Consider the following 9,131-nt stretch of genomic DNA (forward strand, 5'->3'; position numbering starts at 1 on the left):
TCCAATGCCTCTCTAAGTCCTTATCTGGCCTTTGTAGAGAGGGGTATGGCCAGCTACTGTTTATCTTCTAGGACTCTCTAAACTCCATCTCCCATTCCTTTTGTCATGTAGATAGTGTTGCCCCTTTCATCCTTCTGTCTTGAGATTGCATGTGCTTGTTCTCTGCATCCTGCTCTTTTGATTCCATGAAGTCATGAGTGAATGAATGAATGCTTTTTGGACATTATGTCTTTCGTCTTCTACCTTAGCTCCCTTGTTGTAGTCTGGAACCATAAAATACACCATTATCTTACAGATTTTGGAGCCAGAGACACCCAGTTTTGAGTTTAGGCTCTGCTGTGGTTTTTTTTCAGCTGTATGACCTTTTCATACTTGCCAAGTGTCTCTGTGTCCCATTGTTTTGTCTGTAAATGGAAATCTATTGAGGCATGCAAGGGAATACTATTGGCTGAGTGAAGAGCCCGTGGTTGGCATGTAGTTTAAGACATTCACCTGTAGCTGGACACTGGACTTGGCAGAGGGCTCACACACTCAACCCTGGGAAGCTAGGATCATGGTTAAGAGCAGTGGCTCATTGAGTTGGGAGCCTTCATCAATAACGTAAGGTTGTCCAGGAACACAGATGCAGAAAGTGACTAACCTGTGCTTCAAATCTCTAGTCTTCATATTTCCTACTGTACTAGTTGGCCTCTGTTCACTAGGGAAAGTACAAAATATCAGGAAGAAGCCACACCATGTCTATCATTAAGATACCATGTGAAAAAATGTGTTTTTGAGGGTACTGCTGTTTGCTGCTGCTCCTTTTGTGCCTCTTTCAGCTAGGATTTGAGAGATGACAGAACACTCCTGGGGCTGTTGCTGCCAGGTTCCCAGGCTCTGCTTCTGTCCTCTCCCCAACCCTTGAGTGGCTTGTCCCTGGCACTTACCAGCCCCTTTCGTGAGGCCTGGAGCCCAGCCCAGTCCAGTCCAGCTTAGTTCTGGGCATCAAAAACTTTGAAGAGAGGCAGCCTTTGTCAGGCTTTGTGGGATTCTCCCCTTTGCTTTCCCAGAACTCACAGGGAGCCCAGGACTCTCCCAGGATCCAAAAATAAATAAACAGATAAGTAAATAAATAAATACCTGATAATTGACACAAGGATCCTAAGAATCTGGCAGATGAGCAATATTCTAACTTGCATCTTATTAGGCACCTATTGAAAATGTGGCCCAAGACCTCATAGGTACACAGAAAATGAAAAATGACTGGTATTAAGAAAACCTTCAGGAGAAAAGGTACTTTAGTCCAAAGACAAAATCACTCATCAGTTTTGGGTAACAGTTTCTATTTTTTTTGCCAGTCCTGGGGCTTGAACTCAGGGCCTGAGCACTGTTCCTGGCTTCTTTTTGCTCAAGACTAGCACTCTACCACTTGAGCCACAGCGCCACTTCTGGCCGTTTTCTATACATGTGGTGCTTGGGAATCGAACCCAGGGCTTCCTGCATGCTAGACAAGCACTCTACCACTAGGCCACATTCCAAGCCCTACATGGAATCTTTCTGATGTCTTAATGCTTCTTCCCTTTGGAGTTGCAATCCATTCTCTTCTGTCTTTATTCTTCCTAGTGCTGCTACTGGAGTTTGAACTCTACTAATTGAGCTATGCCTTCTTGCCCCCCTTTGGCTTTAGGTATATTTTAAGTTGGGTGTTGTGTTTCTGCTTTGGCCAGCCTGGACTTCACTCCTATTTTTGCTTCCTGTAGAGCTGGAATGGGTGGCATGAGTCACCATGTGCCATTTTTTTTATTTATTTTTTTTTTTTGGCCAGTCCTGGGCCTTGGACTTGGGGCCTGAGCACTGTCCCTGGCTTCTTCCCGCTCAAGGCTAGCACTCTGCCACTTGAGCCACAGCGCCGCTTCTGGCCGTTTTCTGTATATGTGGTGCTGGGGAATCGAACCTAGGGCCTCGTGTATCCGAGGCAGGCACTCTTGCCACTAGGCTATATCCCCAGCCCATTTTTTAAAGCCTTCACTGACTGAATCACACTTTCCCCAATGTCTGCATCCTGAGTAGCTACAATGACAAGGAGTGAGCCACCGTACCTGGCCATCAACAGACTTTCTTGATATTGACAGAATTCTGTTCTACTTCTTTTTAGGGGTATGCCTCTTATACTGTACTATTGGAATGATCTAGAATGGTTGGAGCAGGAGACACAGGGTCATCTGTACTGGCCCATGCATGGAAATGCCCATGAGCAATTGCACTAACAACAGGATCCAGAAGGCCTAGTGCAGTTTGGTGAAGGTGTCCTGCATTTTGTTACATGTTCTTCTGTGGAGTCTTTACCAGAAAGGCAGGTGACCTGGGATTCTGATGGTAGACAGAAGTTACAGAGGACTTTCTGTGCAGCTCTCTGGTGAGCAAGTGGCACAGAAATGCGATTGTCACTGCAGATCCATGGGGCTAGAGTAGAAAGTATCCTAGTGTCTAGAGTTCTAAACCTAAAATTGGACAAGACACAGCCATCCCTGCCGTAAGTCAGCATCACCTGACATGTTTGGCAGAAACCTTGGTGAGGTCTCTGCCCACTTCCTGTAGAGATATTTAGTATATTCCAGGCCAGGAGTTATTCACTGGGGTCGTTCTGCTGTGAATTGGTCTGGTGGGCCACGGAAAGGGGAAAGTGACTTCTGTGCTTCCTGTGAGGCCCCTACATTGTCCTTTTGTGGATTCTTTACCCCTAACCAGAGAATGGTGATCACTATCATGCGTGGGCCTCTTCTGCCACTAGAGCAATGCCTGAATGCAGACAGCCTGAGAGGAGAGGGCAGGTCCAAGCCTGCGCCTAGACACACAGGACATTTCAATGGCATCTTTATTCCAAAGCGTAGGGGAATGGGACTGTTTATTAGCCACATGACCAGGGGCAAGTCACTCCACAGCTCTGAGTCCCTTTTGGGCAAAAAGACATCACAGTATTGCCCTTGAGAACAGGAAAGTCCTTATTCTATAGAAAGCTTTAATCTTTGCTCTCATGTGTTCATAACTTATAGGTGAAGTTCCTTTACTTCATGAAGAATTAGTAACCTTTACTTAAGAGTCACTGATAGTAGGCACTAAGCCAGCAACAAAATATGTCCCAGGAACACCTCAACTGTCTGCCGGAAAGAGTAGTTAGTGGAACTGCATCCCAGCAAGAGAAAACATTTTGAGGATAAATCTTTTTTCAAACACATATTTCAAGACAAATCTGGTCACAACCATGAAAGTCCTCTCGTGAGTATCAAAAGTTCACTCTTTCTTGTTCTATTCTTCCTGTGCTTGTTTTAATCCTGTGCTTGTCTGTGGCAGGTTGTAGAGAATATTGCCTGTGGAATATTGTAGACAGCATATCACCCATGAGGAAATGTAAATGAGAAAAACACATGAATACATTTTTAATGGGATATTTGGCCCAAGGGAGGACATTTTGTGTTCACAATTACAAATTATGTCACTGAAGAGGAAAGGGGCCACAAATGATAGCAACAAGCTCCCGTTTGAAAAGAGCACAGGCAGAGTGGGTAGTGGGGCTTGTCCGTGGGCATGGTGGGCACAGGCTGTTGGAAAGGCACCAGGAAGGCCTCCCCCTCATGGTGAAAGCTGAAAAAGAGATGGGCAAAAAGGAAGATGCCTAGGCTGGAACTCAGGGCACAGGGCATGCTGTCAGTCCTGCTTGTCACAAGGTGCCCCTACAATTGCTGGGGGGGGGGGGGCTGCATAACAAGGCAGTTTCATAGGAGAAGCTTCTAGAAGGCGGAGGATGACTCCGTTTTTTTATTTTGTTCTTCTTCCAAGAAATAATCTTGTACTGCAAAAGATTCATCTGGAATTACCAGGTGGACACAGCCACTTGAGAAAGAAACTAGTAGGAAAAAGGGGCTGAGCTTTGGCCTCTGGCTGTCATCAGCAATTTCCACTTCCAGGTTCACATTATGTGCTTCTGGAAGACTGGAGGACAAGGGAGGGAGGGAGGGAGGGAGGGAGACAGAGACAAAGACTGAGAGGCAGACACAGAGAGCCAGAGATATAGAGTGAGAGATACCATTTGAGCATGAAAAACTGGCTAGTGATTCCAGCGATCATGACGACAGTTTCTAATCTGCCTGCTGGGTTGAGCCTCTGTGGAGCCGTCCTATGCTCTTGCTGGTCTTGAACTGGTGGTGGCCTGCGAACCAAAGCTTTGGTAGGATACTTTGATCCTTGTAGCCAAGCCAGTGCCAGGCTGTGCCTGGGGTTGGTAAATCTGATGCGTTGGGGCTCTGCATTAAAAGCCCCTTTTGGGCAAAGTTGCCAAGTGATGGTCACTTATTTCAAGCAACATAATATTCTTGGTTTTTAAATTTTTTATTTTGTTTTAATTTTTTTCGCCAGTCCTGGGCTTGGACTTGGGACCTGAGCACTGTCCCTGGCTTCTTTTTGCTCAAGGCTAGCACTCTGCCACCTGAGCCACAGCTCCACTTCTGGCTTTTTTTTCTATATATGTGGTGCTGAGGAATCGAACCCATGTCTTCATATATACGAGACAAGCCTTTTGCCACTAGGCCATATTGTCAGCCCAATATTCTTGTTTTTTTTTTAAAAAAACATTTTGCTGAGATATAACTTATAAAACAATTTACCTATTCAAAGCATATGACTCGTTGATTTTCACTATATTCTCAGATATAGGAAGCCATAATTATAGTTGATTTTATTTTTAATATAATTTTATTGCTATTAAGATATTATGAACTTCATGTTATGGAAACGACTGTTATATCACTGTTGTAATTATTTTCAACATGTGATGTGAAACCGTAGCTTCTATTGTTGATGATTCTCTTGTATCCCCTTCCTGTGGTTGTACCTGCACTATCGCTGTATCTTATCTGAGTACATTGGAAACTGTATATAATGGTATTAGAACTAGGATATTGAAAGGGAATACCAAAATCGAGAGACATGGGATAAAAAGACAAATGATTACAAAAGCAATGCTTGCAAAACTGTTTGGTGTAAACCAACTGAACAACTCATGGGGGGAGAGGGGAAAGGAGGGGGAGGGAGGAATGAGGGAGGAGGTAACAAAGAGTATAAGAAATGTATCCAATGCCTAACGAATGAAACTGTAACCTCTCTGTACATCACTTTGATAATAAAAAGAATAAAGGTAAAAAAAAGGATATTATACAGAGGGCTTACCATTTATTTAATTATTTATATTTTTTTGCCAGTCCTGGGCCTTGAACTCAGGGCCTGAGCACTGTCCCTGGCTTCTTTTTGCTCAAGGCTAGCACTCTACCACTTGAGCCACAGCGCCACCTCTGGCCGTTTTCTATATATGTGGTGCTGGGGAATCGAACCCAGGGTTTCATGTATATGAGGCAAGCACTCTTGCCACTAGGCCATATTCCCAGCCAGGGCTTACTATTTAATAACTGAGGTAATGTGTACAATTTTTTTTTACAATGTCACCCTTTCCTTTGCTTTCCTCAAGTTCTTCCCTCCCATCCCTGCCCACAAGTTCCATAGCTCATCTTCCACATAGCGTATTCTGAGTAGCATGACTGCATTTGTTCACCCTTCCCACCTCCCTTTCTGTGCCCTCTTCAGTAAATTTTAGAACAAAAAATCCCTCGTGCACATTAGCTGTCACCTCCTATGTCCTTCTGCTGCGGGCACCCATGCTTTCTCTCTCCTTTCTGTATCCATGGAGTGCCTATTCTGGACTTTGTAAAGAATTAAATTGGGCTGGGAATGTGGCCTGGTGGTAGAGCGCTCGCCTTGTATACATGAAGCCCTGGTGTCGACTCCCTAGCACCACATATACAGAAAACGGCCAGAATTGGCTCTGTGGCTCAAGTGGTAGAGTGCTAGCCTTGAGCAAAGAGAAGCCAGGGACAGTGCTCAGGCCCTGAGTTCAAGGCCCAGGACTGGCAAAAAAAAAACAAAAACAAAGCAAGAATTAAATTGTGTAATATGTGAAGGTTTGAATCTGATTTCTTTCACCAAACACAATCTTTGCAAGGTCCACCCAAGGTGCAGCATAAGTCAGTACTTTATTCCTTTTGCAGAGTGAATAATATTTCACTATATGACTAGACCACTTTTTATTTATCTGTCTCTTTAGCCATTTAGGCAGCCATGGACATTTGGGATATTTCCACTTTTTGGCTCTTACTAATAATGTTGCTGTGAACATTCCTGTAGGAATTCTTGTACGGACATTTGTCCTCATTTCTCTTGGCTATAAACCCCAGAGGATCCTGTGGTTACTGTATCTTTAATCTTTTAAGGAATGTTCCTGTTCTTTTACTCCTATGCGTGAGTTAATAGTTTCATTTTTTCCATTTGGCAAATGGGGACACTGAGGCACACAGAGGGTAAGTGGTTTGGTGCCCTCCACAAGGCTCCACAGCTAACAAATACTGGAGCTGTGATTTGAGCCCAAGGGCTCTGGCGCCAGAGCTCCAGTGCTTAATAGCTGCCCTGTGCTGCCCCTTGGCCTACAGACTGCGTCCAAGTCCCATGAGGCCTTGGGGCAGCTGAGTCTTTGCCTTTGGCTGAAGTCCATGCTTGCTGAGTCGTCCCAGTGCTGCTTGCAGGCCAGGGCCGTCGGTGTGCCAAGTCTGCTCACTTTGTCCCCAGAGGAGCTTGCAAGCCCAGCTGCTCAGGAGGCAGCAGCGCTCTGAAGAGGCAGCCTGCGGGGCGGGGCAGGGGCTGCACGGCATTCGGAACTGGCCACACATCTTCCCGTTTGCTGCTGACCGCGGGCCACGTGGTGGCGTGTGAGGCGATTGCTTTATCAAATGCACAGCGCAGCCAGCCAGGCAACACAAATGACAGTGCAGGGTTTCTGTTCCTCATGCTGCTCATCTTCAATGACTAGACGGTTCAATTTATAGAACACCAGAGATGCCTCCACAGCCATGGCCAGGCTGCGTAGGGGGAAGGGCTTGCAAAGAAAGACAGAGAGGAAAAAAAGCACTGTAGGAGGAGAGAACTAGAGAAGGCCTGGGGGCTGAGGCTGAAGCTAGGCAGAGAGGGCCAGAGTCAATTCTTTCTGCAGTCCACGATCTGAAAAGCCTAAACCTAAATCAAGAGCCTCATCCTGAAAGGCCCAGCCTGAGTGCTTTATAGACACAGGCCAGATCCCTGTGGAGCAAATGCAACTTGGTGGAGCATGGGACTTCCCCATTGCACGAGGGGGCAGCAGAGAAAGCGGCAGTGCCTTTCAGCCTCACCTGGGACAAAGTATGGGAACAGCCTCTTAGGCTGTCTTTGGCTGGCCGCACTGTTCCTGTGCATGGCCAGGTCTCTAATGAAGATATCCACCTCTCTGTGTTTGTATGCTCCGTGCCTCACTCTGTGTGGAATCCTCAATTCCACACAGACAGCCTGGCGTGGCCAGGCTTCTTCAGGTGGCCAGGCTTCAGGGGAGGTGCCAGCCAATCATTTTCCAGTAAAGGCTCCTGGGGCAAGAAGAAACAGTCAGGAGGAAGCTTTCAGATGCGTGGGTCCTGCTGTATACAAAGTTCTTTAAACAAAATTGAATTTTAATGGTAGGCTCCTATAAATATGCAGGTTTGGTACTGTGGAAATCTTTATATGGACTTTAAGAATATTCCCTTATTGCAATTATATTTGAACTAAACAATATAATGTGAAATACATATTTCTACATGCTTCCAACAGTCTTTTGCTTCATACCCTTAATACAGAGGCTCATCTTATTCATTAATTTATTTATCTATTTATTTAATGTGTGTGTGTGTGTGTGTGTGTGTGTGTGTGTGTGTGTGTGTGTACTAATCCTGGGGCTTAAACTGAGGTTCTGGTTGCTGTCACTTAGCTTTTTCCCTTAAGGCTGGTACACTACCATTTGAGCCACAGCTCCACCCCTGCCTTTTTGGTGGTTAATTGCTGATAAGAGCCTCAAGGAATTTCCTACTTGGACTGGCTGGGAACTGCAATCTCAGATCTCAGCCTCCTGAATAGTTACCATTACAGGCGTGAGCCACGGGCACCTGGCTGAGTCTCATTTTATTACTGGCTTTAGAATCTGAAGGCATGCTTGTGATATGCTAAAGCATGTCATACTCATGAAAAAGAATTAACACCTTGAAGCCCAAAGGCATTCAAAGTACATAGATCAGTTTAATTCATTAATAATGTGAGAGAGACAAAGACAGATCTGAGGAAAGAAAAACAGCTCCTATGTTGGAAACTTACCAGCTTGCTCTGGTTGCTAGTGGAAAGTTTTGGTCCTGGTGCTGAAATTCAATCAGTTCTGCTGCCAGCGAGATTCTTTGGCATATTTCCCCATGTTATTGCTACTTGCTGATTCCTATTTTTTTATTTAATTTTTATTGTCAAACTGATGTACAGAGAGGTTACAGTTTCATACGTTAGGCTGATTGCTATTTTTTTTGCTTCCCAGGAAGAATCTTTGCAATGCAACCTGGATAATCATTCCCAAATTCAACGTCATCTTCATCCATGAGCAAGATAGACCTTCAACTCCATAGCTCAAGCACCTCTGAAGTTGTCTTAGGTGGAAAAACATCAACCTTCATTTCAGATGGCTTTTGGGTGTCTTGGTTTTCTGACTTGCTATTGGAACAATTTCTTCCAGAAGAGGCAGAGGTAGTTAGTTGGCAACAGGCTCAATGGCCCAAGTTCCTCAGGCTTTCAACTGTCATTTGGTAAGGGAAGGATATAGAGTGTTTTCCCGCTCTAAGGTTCCTTTTATTGGGTCTCCTCTTGAGAGTCCCATCTTGGACAGTCCCATTCTTTGCAGGGAGAGGTCAAATTCTGAGGCCCTCACTCAGGCTTAGCATTTCTATGCATGACGGGTGAGGAGATGCTGAGTCTCCCTGAGAGTTTTCTTTTGAAGGCACCTGGGATTATTCAATATGCAAGATTGGACTCAAGTTCTGTGATGCATCATTGGAGATCTACTCATGATTTGAGGCTCCTTTTGGATGGTATGCTTGAAGCATTCAAGTTGGTCCAGGCTGGCCTGGAAAGGATTCCCAGCTGGAGCTCCAGTTGTGCAATCGCTTAGCGCGCCTTCCTTATAAGGATTCCCAGCCAAGTTTGGGTTATGATACAACCAGTGATAAATCCTG

Source organism: Perognathus longimembris, chromosome 28 (assembly GCF_023159225.1).
Source record: "Perognathus longimembris pacificus isolate PPM17 chromosome 28, ASM2315922v1, whole genome shotgun sequence".
Classification (NCBI taxonomy): Eukaryota; Metazoa; Chordata; class Mammalia; order Rodentia; family Heteromyidae; genus Perognathus; species Perognathus longimembris.